This window comes from Colius striatus, chromosome 2 (genome assembly GCF_028858725.1).
Source record: "Colius striatus isolate bColStr4 chromosome 2, bColStr4.1.hap1, whole genome shotgun sequence".
NCBI classification, from domain to species: Eukaryota; Metazoa; Chordata; class Aves; order Coliiformes; family Coliidae; genus Colius; species Colius striatus.
The window spans coordinates 82,516,196-82,531,302 of NC_084760.1; positions in this window are offsets into that span (position 1 = coordinate 82,516,196).

Below are 15,107 nucleotides of genomic sequence, written 5' to 3' on the forward strand. Positions count from 1 at the left end.
TTGTGCACTGAACTCCAGCATCACATATGAGTGCTAAATGTTCCATTTGTTTCTTTTCAGGCATTAAAATTTTGCTTTGTAGGACCTCTGTAAGACCTCTGTATACGTATGAGGCTGAGCACTTGCTGTGAGGAAGAAATGCAGCTAGATTACACTTAGAAATAAGGCCAGTTCCAAATGATTCAGGTCAGTAATGGAGGAAAGTGTGTAGAGGAGAGGAAAATGTCTAATAAATGCTCGGAAGCCTATAAGGACACTAATGAAACCCCACAGATGATGATGCAGGTAGATGACAGAAGATAAACATTTCCTGTAAGCAGCTTCTGGGTTACACAGACTTCTGCAAGTGAGAAAGTGAAGTAGAATCATGAAGTCCTTCATGTGAATTAGCAGCACAAATAAAAAATAGAAAGTGATGGAGCCAGGCCTTAGTAATCAAAAAGAGACTTCTTTGGTCCTCCGAACCAGGGTATAAGTGGTATCAATCGTCTAAATTCACGACATTTTGAAAAGAGAAATCTGTCCATCTCAATTATTGACACGTCTCTAAATTTAACCTCAAAATTTACACAATATGGTTATTTTGATCAGTTGCAATGCCACTCTGAGTTGGGAGTAAGTTCCACTGTTTCTCTGTACAAATCCTCTTGTTCACCCTGCCAGATAAGCCACGGTGCTTCACTTTACCACTGGATTGACATGCCCTACTAGAAAATGGCCATGCATCTCGCTATAAAGGCGAACTTCCCACGTTGGGTGAAATGGCTTCATGGGAGTCACAATTATTTTCAGGAAACATCCCTAAAAATGTCCAGTCCCAGCCAAAGCTGAAAGTGATGTGTGGAAACCACTTATATTAGTCCCACAATAGTCCATCAGAGCATTCATTTGTTTAGGCATCTGTATCTATGGGAGATTGGAACCATGGTTTTTGATTCTCTGAAAAAACTTTCAGACTTAGAAAGTAACGGTAAAACTTGAGGAAAGTCAGTGAAAAGGGCAATGTCATCCGCCTGCCCTGTTAGTAGCATATCATCTTTCAAGCAGAGCTGTCCCTAAGCAGCCGAAGGTGACACTCAAATGGGTATAACACAAGCCTGGCTTTCAGTCAGGGTGATTTACTGTTGTCATAAGTGGTGAGAACACCATTTTTACAATTTATTAGTCTGATCATTACAGTTTTGCTCCTCTACTCAAGACTTTATAATGTAATTCAATTATACCAGATATGGCTGTTGGAGGGCAAAATTAAAGCTTTAGCAATCTTTCATTTTAGCTAAATAAAAACAATCTTTGAGGAACCAAAAAGGCCCCAAGCTATAACCCTTCAACTAAATGAAATTGTGCCTGAGCCTATTCCATGACATTGGGGCCAGCAGGCACAATCTGGCCATATCCATAACGCTGATGTCTTGTATCCTGTTGGGAAAGGTGCCTTACCAAAGCTGACTCTTGTGTCACATTGGTGAGTTCCCAAGGAGAGTCCTGAGTTGTTCCACGCAGAACTATCCCCCAGGGTGTTCTAGGAATGTTGCAAGTGCTGTCAATTGTGACTTAGTGTTCAAGAACATACTTTGGCTTTATTTAATTTACTAGGATCAATATCATTACAAGGCCTATCTGCTACAAATCTCATTTTTACTTTGCTGTATTAATTCCAATGAAAATTATTTCCCTTTGTTCTTATCAGTATTTATTATGAATTCTGCCAAAACCGGTAATATTTCCCCTTTGTGCAAAAAAACAACTAACCCAGAAACAAATCCTTCATCTCTAAACATAAAGACACAAAACCCCCACCTTTTAAAATTACACTTATTGCAAATTAATCTGTGGACTAAACCTGACCTCTGGATTTTTCCTAACATTCAATAATTAAATTTAATAATTCAATAATTTGGGTTTGAATTTTCATGAAGTCTGGACTTCTTTCATCAGCTTCTTTGAAGGTAATTCTTCATCTGCTTGATAGACAGAAGTAAACCCCTAAACTAGTTAATCTTCAGTGCACCAGTAAGAGTCAATTGTAAAGCCAAATGCTGAAATAGACATCTTCCTTAATATGAAGATGTTTCCCACAGAGAAAATGTAGCCATATTGTAGCCTGAGCCAGTTATCAGTTTCCTAGATAAAAGTGTTAATGTGGAGTTAAAGAATGGTGATGGATGGGAGACTGAGATGGCAGAGAATGGGAGAAGTGAATGGGAAGGCAGGGAACCCCACAGGACACGTGTTTAGTCCTGCCCTAGGACCAGAACCCACCTTGCCCTGGGAGGGAAAGGACAATTCCTTGTTTGGCTGTCCTCTTCAACAACTTCTCATGGTATTTGGCACACAATCAATGCTAGAGGGGATTCAAAACCAAACTTGAGGACAGAAATCCAGACTTGGGGAATCTAGCATATGGAAGTGGAACATGATAAACTTCTTCACGGTGAAGCACGAGAAACTTCTTCACTGGAAAGCACGAGAAACTCCTTAAGTGCCAATAGCCTCTAAAAAGCTAATGGCTTAGTAGGGCTGGAAGAGAAGAGCATGCTGGAAATTTGCTCAAGCAGAGTTATGTATAGCCTGATAGGAGAGAGAGGTGAGAGAGGAGAGACCAAACATTTTCATCAGTGTTTATTATAATCAACATGGAACCATATTTTCTGAGGATTCTCTCATCACACTATTGGCAACTTCACCTTCCAAATATTTCAGTGAGTGATGATCGCCCATATAACAATGGAGAACAAGGCTTCAGAGTCACAGGCCTCCTTTTACTCCATTTCAGTAGTGCCTTTGTGTTGCAATAGTAACTACAAGCACCTAAAGAACCTCTAAGATCTGAAAATATGTCTCTATTAAAATAACATTGCTGAAAAGATTTGCTAACATATGGTTAAGATTCATAGAATCATAGAATTATGGAATGGCAGGGGTTGGAAGGGACTTTTAGAGATTATGCAGTCCAATACCCCTTGCAAAGCAAGATTGTTCTCTTGCTTCCATAAAGTCGAGGTCAGCATAATTCAAACCTCTAAGAAACCAGGAAACACAGAGGATAATAAAGCAATACTAACTGCAACCTTTATAGCAATGCCTCAGTATATCTGCAATGGAAATAATTTACCTTTTCAGTGAGTGTCTTTCAGAGAACACAGTATGTAACTACTATAGCACAGGCACACCTTGTGTTTGGAAAAGGGGGCTGTATTTACAGTGACATTCACTTTACATGGATGCTCTGACCCAATTTCCTAGAAACAATTCCATAGAAATTAAATTTGCTATTTCCCACTGCTCACCAGGTATCAATATGTGGTCACACACATATTATAAAGCCCAGCAAATTTTTTCGCTACTTTACTTTGCCCAAGTGCCAGTGGCTAAAATAACTCCCAGAGCTGACTCGACATACAGAACCTAGTCATGAAAAGAGGCATGGAGCCATCTCAGGGTATATAGGAAAGTAAGCTTTTGATCCTGCACACAGAAGTGATGGGGCTGCAGCCCTGTCTGAGAGGTATGGCCTCCCATCTTTCTCACTGTCATAGTTTACTGAGTCTGCAACCATTTGACTCAGCAATTCAGCAAATACTGCCAGTTCCCTGTTCCTATTGCTAGCTCCCAGGAGGGAAAAATAAAGGTTGCCTGAATGTTGACTTAAACTCTGTATTTCCTGACTTCTGAAAGTCCAAGTTTTGCTGAAGCTGGTATTTTATAAGGGCTCCAGCTACTGCCAGGAAATTTTAACTGCATTAATTAAGGGGGTTTGTCTGTCAATAAGAAGGAAAGATGCTTTAAGGGCCTGAAATTCACTCATGGCAATGTGTTGGTCTGTGATTCTGGATGAGAAGAAAAGATCTGAAGCTACTGGAGTCCTGAAGTATCTTATTAAGTCCCAGAAAAATTGGAGAATAGTGGACTGGGTTAGGGTTTTGCTATGTGTGAGGTCGTGGTTTGGTTTTGAACATTTTCCTGCTGACTGTCTCTTTTATATCAGTGGTGGGGTTCACCACCAGTTTGCTATTTCTTTATTGTTTTCATGGGTTCTGTTGTGAATGACAGTCAGAAAACATTGTGCTAAGAATGAGCAAGCTTCTTTAGCAGTTATATATAGAGAAACTAGTTTTTAAAAATGTGTGTGTAACTGTTCAAAGCCACAAACACTGCATCAGTTCCCAACAGAGCTCAGCTCATATCTCTCTAAAAAAAGAAAGAAAGAAAAAAGGATAGGTATCCCAAAGTACTCAGTGGATCTCACTGACACATTTTACAGCTGGACATTCAGAGGTACCTGAGTAGGCTCTTTGTGTGGCACCTGACCACTTTTTAAAACTGATTTCAGCTGCCTATGGATGAAAGATAGAGTGAAGCTAAGTTTTGACCTAGTACCACAAGTAATCTAGACGTTTAGTGCAAGGTCTCAGCCATGAACTCATCAGTTTTTCAGTTCTAGGTCTTTAAAGTAGTATGGAAATGTTGTAGCACATCAGCAAGGTTGACTGGATAACAGGGGTGAAGGATCAGTCGTGTCAGTGGAAAGAGCAGATGCAGAACTCTCACCTCCTCCACCTTGTGATGTAAACTATATACCACAACTGTCCCTTAAAGGTGGCTGCAACCTTCTTGACCTTCTCTTTCCACAACCTCCAAAACCTCCTTCGAGGTTATGGTGATGAGGGCAAAGAAAAAAATGTTTTAAAGACCAATCATTTACATTTTTAAAGAATTAACACAAATGTTTTCTTTTGGAAGACTGGTATTATCATGCCAACTTAGGAAAGGAAAAACACCTCAACAGTTCATATATTCATGAGTATGCATGACTGCACTGCTACCAAATTCATTGCTCCTTCTTCCACCCATTAAAGCATCATTGGAAAGTAACAGTTGATGCTGGGCAGTAACAAGAGCTCAAGGAGATAAAACTAATGCAGACTTTATAGTAATAGACTTTGAAAATAATTCAGTGGTGGCATGAGTCAGCCCAGTTGCACCAGCTTCTGTGATGTCTAGTGTCAGTGGATGAATTCAAACAAAGGAGATCTTGCTTTACAAATAAATTTTATATGGCCTTTGTGCTATTGAGCAGTGCAGAAGAGGAACAAAGGGATTTCAGGCACAGACATCTCCAACGCTCCCCCTGAGGAAGATTTCTGTGGCAACCAGTGATTAAGTGTGATTGGAACCAGGCAAAGTATTTTGAGACAACTGTTTCTTCCCAAGTAAAAACAGGCTTGTTTTTACAGTCACAAATTCTCAAATGAAACTGGACACTTCACATGTTTCAATTTGTGCCCCTCTCCCAGAAATAAGTAATATGGTCATTCATTCACGAGAATGACTGCCAAAATGCTAGGAGTAACAGTTGTAAATATTTTTAATTCTAAGCTCGATGAGTTGTTCAAATTTGTCTTGACAATTCTCAGTTCCCTTGCTGGTCATCCTGCTTCAGGTTATTTGAAAAACCAGTAGAAAATTCTAGTTAATGTTTTCAGACAGGGAACTGCACTCTTTGTGTTGTCCTCTAGCTGGAAAAGATAAACAAGTTGCTGTTTCCTGTGTGTGCATCTCATAGACCATACAAGAGAAACCCAAAGAGGCAAACCGGAACTTAAGAGACATAAGCATTTGCAGACAGAACACTGTATATTGGTAAAGACATCAGAGGAGAGTAATATAGGCCACCTTTCCCCTAAGATAGTAACACTGCGTAATTATGAACGACCTTACAGAGTACTCCAAAATCACAGACAGCTTTGACCGAGTTAAAAACCTCAAGTCCTTTACTAGTGTTAAAGCTGGATGTAGCAGTTACCTGGAAGTCAGTTTTTTGTGTTTGCAGGCAATGGTGCATTAACACAAGGACTGCAAAATTCTTGCTATCTTCATCAGTTTATTTCTCCTGTAGCCGTGGTGAATCAGTCCTGTTTGCTACGTCCTGCATTTCTCAAATGGTAACCTGCAGTAATCAAAACACCTTCCGTCCAGTTTGCATCACCTATACAAACATGGACTCATCCCCTAGACAGCTCCCAGCTTAGGGGGCCTGATCCACCCATCCTTTCAAAAGAGGATGGAAAAGAGTTAAATGCAAAAAGCAGCAGTAGAACCAGAGGAAAAGTGCTTCTGCTAATGGCAGCTTTTATGCAAGGGCCCTGCCACCTGACTGACTGCAGGATGCCAGCCTTTGTGCTCTCCTAAGGTATGCCTAGGAACATGTTAATGGAAGTGTCCTGGTTTTCAAAGAGCAATAGTTAGACTGAAAAAATTAATTTAAAAAAAGCAACAGTGTAAGAGAATATCCATGCAAATCTCAGTCTGTATGTATGTGTTTATCCTATACATACATAGCATACTCTTTTTACAAGAGTCATATTTTTCTACCATATCACTTCTATTAAGAACCTAGAGAAGTTTATTTTGTGCTCTGGAGTTGTAATTTCCTATGTCCTAACTTAGTTTGGTTTCGTTAACCTTTTTTTACCATCTTTTGATTGTGAAGAAGAGGTAGAAAGGTGAACTGGGAAGTTTCAAACACTAATTTTCAGCAGGTCTGGGAATGGAAGTTTGGAGTCTGATTCTCAGTTTCTAATTGCTGGGGTTAGCAGCACTATTAGCCTCAAGACTAGAAGGCTAAAAAAAAAGTCTTAAAGTTCATGTAAGGGTTTGAGCGGGATATTTTCTTTTATTCTTCCTTCCCCACCTCTAGACTAGTACCAAATTACATACATTGCTTCAGATTTCCAACATTTCCCAATCTGGATTAATTTACATTTGGAGTGAGGGTGTGAATTAAACTGTTATAAAAGGCTTAGATGCAGTGCCAACTTGTTACTATGCTCTTTCAAGCATCAAATGCTTTTTCTATTAAGCAAGCTCTCAGCGAATGTCTTGCATCTGGAAGCCTCTCTGGTTGCACAACTTATTTATCAAATGTAAAAGAAGACATACACAAACAAAGGCATTCATAGTAATATAAGTCCTGGAGACCTTGCAGCAGTCGGAGGCTCTATAGTATTGTGGCCTACAGTACGATGTAGCCTTCAAGATCTCAGTCTGAGAAAAACCCAGCTGCTGCAGAGATGCAGAATGCAAGAGAAGAATCAGAAACAACAAGGAGAAAAGCAGAGGACAGAAGAGCGCATGCCAAACTGTTACAGCTGGCACAGCCTGCGGTCTGAATTGCACTTAATTGTCCAAAGTAAGAAGATGGGCCTGACATCACTTCTTAATTCATTAAATGCTGCGGGGATGACTTCAGCTTCCATGCTGCATCTTACATGCCACCTAGTAGACAGCTATACATAGGAGTGAATATGGAGCCTTTCTTTGTTTTTTGCTGTTCTTTTTTTATTTTCTCATATACCAAATGCCTACAGACATACCACTCCATTTTCTGCCACAGAATGGGATCTAATTCCTGTATCCTGTTGGACACAAACATCACATTCATGACACATGTTCTAATTAAAACACTAAAGCACTAGATGAGGTTGATTCGAATTTGGCTATGTGATGGATGAAGTCATTCTTGCTGTTATTGATATTTGTATCAGAGCTGTGTTAGTCATTAAGGATTTTGCTAGCAAATTGTATGTGAGGCCTGTTCAACTTCTCCCTTCCAGAATTTAGAGATCTCTCCCTTAACTATTATCTTAATCAGTTATCCTCTGCCAATCTTTGTAGGCTCTATAAAAATTATTCAGGAATCACAAATTTCCAAGCAATTGCCATTTCCATCCTGACACATTATTGACCAACACATCCTCTGGACACATTAGCATGTTTATCTACTTGTGATCTTAAGCCTGCCCCAACTTTCAGGTCACTGCCAGCTGGGAAAGCATCCTCCTTCAATGTGGGAATGAGCTTAGAGCTGAGTATCTTTAGTTTCTCTCCAATGGACCCACAGAAGCAGAAGGGACTCAGAGCTTTGAGGGGAACAATTGGTGATCTCTTTTTCTCCCTTGATCCCCTTTTCCACTCAATAGCTGCAAGAGCCTTAGAGGTTCTGTATTCCTCCTTTACCAGATTTCTTCTGTCCTTTGGGGGTGTATGTGATTGGTATTGTGGGATAGCTACAGAGTACAGCTCATCTCCCATACCACCAGTACCAGTGTCAGAGACAGCCCAAAGATCCTAGTCCTTCCTCCCACCAGTTCAATAGCTTGCTTACTTTTCTCTCTGCTACTCTGCTGAGTGGGGAGAGAGGCATGTATATGCATCATCTTATAACTCATCAAATATGACTAATAGTTTTATGGTGCTTATTGTATGAAGTAAATGTGAACTGATTTGAATTGAAATGTAAAGAAATTACCAGGCAGTAGGTTTTAAACAAACAGAAAACAATTGCTTTAACATGGTGCTTAATACTGTTGTGGGACACATAGCTGTCAGTTGTTGTGACAGCAAAAATGGATAAATGGGCTTTAAAAGGACTGGAACAATTTGTGGAAGATTATCCCATCCTTGACTATTAAATACGATGATCCAAATGCACCCTCTGACTCAGAAAACTGTTTAAATTTCCCAAAGGTGCCACAGTGTTCTAGCATAAGAAACACTCTTCAGAGAGAAACCTTCCCTGAACATTGACTATAGCCTCTGTTGATGACAAGGTGAACTAGCTGAACTTCAATATGGCATGCGTGTTCCTATATTTTTCCTAAAAAATCTGCATTTGGGTAATACTTTTTTCTTTTTTAATAGTGATCAATCTGTGTCATACGAGGGCTCATCTGTAAGGATTTATACTTACTACTTACTTGGTGACTGTACTACTTGCAACCAATAGGATATTGCTGAACCTTATACAACTAAATATAACCATGATTCTAATAATTGAGAGTTTACCTAATATACAGTCAGTACCCATTCTTCTCTGTCATCACCAAATAAAAATAGAAACTCGTGAAAAATGGGAATCTGTCCACATTGTGCCTGCGATGCTTCTGAGCCTGCAATACAGAAGGCAGGCTACAGGGAGAGAGAAAGGACTGGCTTGCTGCTGCACCTCCTGACGTCACCTGCAACAGATATGGCTATTCTTGTAGTCATAAAACACTCACTGAAAAAAAACCCCAACCAAACAACCCTACTTTATCCAGTGATTACGTATCCTATGCAGCCATGCTGCAGCTGAAGTGAGAATCACGCAGTCAGTCTGGGAAAAAAAGCCTCAAAACCAACTTCTCTGGGCAGGAGACTGCATTCAGTCCTGCTCAACCCAGCAGGCTCAGAGCTCTCCTGAAATATAGAGGTTAAATTTGCCACTCTAAACAGTCTCACCCAAGAGACTGCCCTGAAGCTTTTTACAGAGGAAGGATTTAATTAGAGTGTGATTTTCATGGTACATTGCAGTATTTGGTATAACAGATCACCACCAAAATCTAAGCTTTATGATGTGTGGTAGGAGTTTGCTTAGACAACTTTTAAGATGATCCCTAAGTACAGAAAAGGTGAAGGAGAGGCTTTGCTGAGCAGATTGAATGTAGTAAATGCACAGTTATGGCTTAGTAATTGTATCACAATTGACAGATGCTGCAGCAGTCACATGACTACAACATGACCTCATATTTCGGCTTCCTCCCCTCCTCCCCCAGTGATGAGGGCAGTGCTGGCACTTAAATAAGCAGAAGGCATTTACAGAAGGCTAGTTTGTAAATTACTTAAAGGAGAAGCCTGAGTTTGGACACAAGAGGTATACTTTCTACGGGCTGTTAAGCTGCTGGTAAACAGTGACAGTGAAGCAAAACTCTTTTTTTCCACTTGAGAAGTGCGCTGCAGTTACTATTATGGTAAAAATATTGAATCCCAAGTCACATGGGCTTAGATCATTCCTTCCCAAGGAAAAAATCTGCAGGAGGGGCGGTAGAGGAAAGAAATGCCTCCATGATCCATTCACAGGATTATTCTGCACACAATGACACTGCTGCAAGCTCTGATGTCCTCCAGGGATCTGTGGGAGGATGCTGCAGAAATGAGGAGGTTGTCTCTGCCCTGCCGCTGCCCCAGAAGCCACTCTGGATGCTCTGGCAGGGTGGCCAGCAGCTTGGAATAGTATTTAATGTACTGTAGATTTTCCAGGGGTACTGAGTGTCCTCCTAAGCCTGGCTACTTTTTGTGTGTGTGCGTGTGCACGTATGTGTCTGTGTGTGTTTGTGTGTGTGTGTGTGTCAGACATCATTTCAGTATGAAGGGGAACCCCATCTTGGAAATTTCCAGAGGTACAACTGGCCCCATGGAAATAGTTTTCTATCCCAGCACTGTTACACAGGGAGCAAAGCTGAGGCTGGCTCATTTTGAAGTTTTAAATTAAAAACTCAGCTTTGCCATTGACCCCCACAGCAAGTGATGTCTTGCATGAATTGACCATAGCAATTACTTCCTGAGTGATCCCAATGGAAAGTGTTATAAAAGTGCAGAGATATTTGTATTTTTTAGCATTTTCTTTTAATACATCTTCAATTTGCAGCTCTTCATATACTATAGACCTGATACTTTTCAACAGTTTCAGTGTTATTCAAAGACAAATATTAAAAATGTGTGTTGGGTATCACTGCTTGACCATAAGCAAGGGTCTTGTAATCTTTTGGTCTCTGCTTGGGTGACTGAGCCTAAACCCCAGAAAACACAGTGCTTCTCCTCCATGCCACTTCAGACCAGCTCCAGGGGTTCAGGCTTTGTGGAACTGAAGGAGATCACCAGAGTATTTTGATTTTGTTTGCTTCATCCTTTCCCCCTTCCTAAGCTGCTAGGGCAGAAAACCTGTTTATTTCTTGCTCTTTTCTGTGTTGGGTATGTGATTGGCAGGTTCTGCTGGAAAGGCATTGGGTGCAAGCACAGGTGAGAGGCTGTGTTTGGCCTTTTTCCTAGAGACCTGAAAAGCTGCTGCAGTCACTAAATGTCCTGAGAGGTGCCCATGCAGAGGAACCCTCACTGTTGCCATAGCACTGACTGTCCTGGCCTACTCCTGCCAAAGACACAGGCTTTCACATCCAAGGCTCTAGGCCATTTTCAGCCAGCGCTTTCGGTCAGGAAGCTCTTTCCAAGGCAGCAGAGAAGCTTGCCCGGAGAAAACCGAGCAGGCTCATCACGATGGCGAGGATTTGTCCAGCTCCCACTGCCCACCATGTGTCTCTACCTTGGCGGCCATGTTGGGAGCCACCAGCCGCGGCGCCATCTTGTGGCCCCTGAGGGTTGGTGCCGGGAGGCGGGCGGGAGGGACGCGGCGCCGCCTACCCTGGGAGAGGGGCCCGATTGAGGCAACCGTCGCCGTACTATGGAGGGAAAGAAATGCATTTCAAAGTGAGAAAGGGCCGCCTGGTTCTCAGCAGAGCAACCGAGAGGCTAACTGCTTCAGCAGCCCCTCCGTGTGATGCCCACCGGTGCCGGGTGTGCTCATGGGTGGAGAGTCGCGCAAGTACAGAGAGCTGCCACCCCTGTGTGGTGGCTTGATGAGCCCCAGCTCCTTCCCAACAGGCACCTTCCCAGTGGAAGCTACATCAGTAGCAAGGGACTGCTGCTCATGCTACAGCACAATGGTTGCTGAACAGGTAAAATACCATGGTGATAAAAACACACACCATGCCAGTTCAAGGTGAGCCAGCGCCTAACCCATAAGTGCATGTGGCTGAAAATAGCTCCCAGCAGTTCACCAAGATTTTAAATCCTCAGGAACCTTTTTTTCACCTAGAGTCTAGCCTGTGAGAATGTGTTTTTCAAGTAAAACACTGAAACACACGCGAGTATTTGGGGGGGAGGAAAAAAAATCTGCAGAGCAATTCGCATCATTCCTCGCATGGTGATGGTGTCACCCTGAGGGTGGCGGAGAGCGCTGATCTACTTACCTTTGGTTTTGAACAGGACCTCCCCCATCAGGCTACATCAACACACTGCAGGCACAGAGCAGCTCAGGTCATGCCGGAGAGGTAATGCTCCAGAACCTTCTGAGGGCATACATACCCTTCAGAGCTGGACTTGAACTGAATGAGATTAGCCTGGAGTAGGGTGGGATAGGTCTTGGTTTCAGGTACTGGCCTGTTTGTCACAGACTCAACCCGCGGGGAGCCTTACTATTTTCTTGCTAAAGCTTCCTAAAAAGCATTATTTAGATCTTTTGGCAATCCCTGTCTTACCTCATCAAATTAAAAGTTTTCACAGTGTTGCAAACATTGATGAAAACATCTAGGTTTCTGCAGGTTTATACTGTACATTTAAATGCCTGTAAACATTTTAAAATCTAGCTCTTAGTGTTCAGTTCATTTTTTTTCCTTAATTTTCTTAGTACTGGTAAATTGAGTAGTTATCAAATTCTTGTTATTATGTAGTAAAGATAAGCATCAAGCAATCTTAACACGTTGTATTCACTTGACACCTTTAACCCACTGAAAGTAGTTTAAAATTACTTCTGGGAGGTAAAACAGTACAGGGTCTCTGTGTGAGCCCCACCTAAGCCATGAACTTTCAAGAGGGAAGAAAGGTTATTTTTTCAAGTTTCCAGTAAGCTTATGTAGCTTGAGCATAGACCATCCATGGTTTTCTAACACTCCCTCCAAGGCCAGTCTAGGTGAGAAACTTGATTTATTGGTGAAAGGCCTCAGGTTTTCCCGCCTTACAAATGTTATGTGTGACTGTAACGGAAATTTTATTCTGCGAGTAGACTGAATGACAGTATCATTGACAATTTGACTAAGACTTTACAATTTTCTCTCTTGAGTTGAACTGGGAATTACATTAAGCTTCTAAACTCTGCTTTTCTGCTCACAATCTGCCTAATCAAAGCAGGAGATCCTCCCGAACATTTCAGTGCCCAAGTTGTTGGTAGGAGTCCCTGATAGATTTATCTTTTAAATTTAGCATAGCCCAGAATAGTAACTCTTACATAACAAATGCACAGCAAATAGGGGAGTTGCTATCATTTCAGTGAGAGACTACAGATTTCCTGCCTTGCAGAGTAACTAAAGCAGACAGCATTAGACTTAACCCAAGTTTCAGCAAATAAGCTTGTTCTTACAAAGCAGGGGATAGTGTTTTCCTTAGGTATCAGAATATAGTTGACAATCAAGTGGACTGTGACAGATCCTAGCTCATCTCATGTCCAAGTAGCATCCTGGCCTCTGTTTACCTCAAACTATGCAGGTGTACTGTACTCCCCATTCCTGAGGATAAAGAGAGACATCAAGGCAAGAATTTTCGCTCCACTGTGGACAGGCCATTGGGGCTACTTAGGAAGGGGAGCTTTTAGATAAATACAATCTCTGCTTATTCACAGCTAGCTAGTTGTGGTGTATACACTCCTCCAGGCAGCCCATGCCACAGGTGGCAGTAAAGAACAGGAATTAGACCTTTCTAGCATAGTATGTTTGGCAGGGGAATTGGCAGAAGGAATGAAATAGACCTTCAGTCCATTTTCACTGCCTTCTACCTTGTGTTTTCCATAGCTTGACACTTCTTGTAACAGTGAACTGCAGAGTCTGCCCATTCTATGCAGGTGTCACAGCTGGAGCCTGATCCCTGCTATGTTTCAGGTGTGAGTTTGTAAAATACTGCATCCTCTGAGTGCTGTCTTTTTTCAGGCTCACAGCCTGTAGCTTACTGAGCCAAGTAGGTGTCAACTGTTATGATAGGACACCGGGGTACCACAGGCTCCCGGAGTCACTCCAGTGCTGTTATACTGGAGGAAGCAGCAAGGACCTCCTTCATGGTGCTTAGTCAGATGGTAATAGTCACATGGACTCTTGAACAGGATTTCATTTCACTGGGATCCACAGATACAATGCCCTAGAACTGCTGGCACCTTGCATAGAGTACAGGCTGGATAGTATTTGGCCCTGTGTCATTTGAATGAGAATATTTACATGGAGGAATGTGCTTAGCTAAGAATGGATGGAAAAGGAAACATGTCAAATGAGCAATTATCCCCATACTCAGAAGCTTATGGAGATCAATCATACTGATCTATACCCCCTGCCATTTGATTGCTGTAAAAATAAGAAACCTACCAGGAAAGGCATTAAGGCATTATTAGATTAGCCTTGATTTTGCAGTCGCTTTGGGAACTTTTGATCTGATAAAAAATAGGTATTTCCTCTGCTGATTTGGTAAGCTACTATTTTCTTGCAGGTGTAAACGATGATACGGACAAGGCAGTAGAGCCTCGAAACTGGTTCATTACACAGATGAAATAGGATGATGTTATAGCAGTTTAACAGTGTGCCCCTTTAAATCTTGCATATCCTGATGAAGTGTCCCACAGACTAGGAGAGAGCATGAACATACACACTCAGCTGCACTGGTTGAACTGAAGCAATGTGATGATGTATTTTTAGCTAAATCATGAAAACTCTTCAATGAAAATTTAGATGTGGCACATATCTGTCTCTCAGACCCATAGCAATGAACTGATTTTGCTTTCTTGTCTGTTAGGAACTAGTCTATGAGTGTTTTCTGTGCTGATGCAAAAAGGATGAGGTGTCATCCTCCCTGCTTGCTTCCCCTCAGACCCTGGGTTTTCTGGACCCACTCAAGTAGTAGAGAGCAGTACTGGAAGGGTAGCTTGAGTGCCAGGCATTGCCATTTGTAGCCATGAAGGTACACTTTCTGCTCCCACAGAGTCCCAGGAGTCACAGTATCTTGGTTTCAAAGCCGTCCAATGCTCCTAGATTCTGTGCCTTTATTCAGTGTCATGATTGCTGGTCAAAGTAAAATTTCCCTAAGGAGTAAAATTAAATAAATAAATAAGAAAAGCTTGCCTTTGTGTAGGCAATAGATTTGCAATAAACCCTGTGTAAGAGAGAGGGACTCCAGAAATTAGGAGAGATCTAGTCTAGTATGGGTATCATAGAATCATAGAATGGTAGGGGTTGGAAGGGACCTTTAGAGATCATCTAGTCCAACCCCCCTGCAGAAGCAGGTTCACCTAGATCAGGTCACATAGGAATATGTCCAGATGGGTCTTGAAGACCTCCAAGGAAGGAGACTCCACAACCCCCCTGGGCAGCCTGTTCCACTGCTCAGTCATTCTGATAGTATCTGATAGTCTTGCTGCAGTTGAAGCTGTAGCTGCATTTTTTTAAACAGTTATTGGGTGCATTGAATTCCCTGTTGTTCAT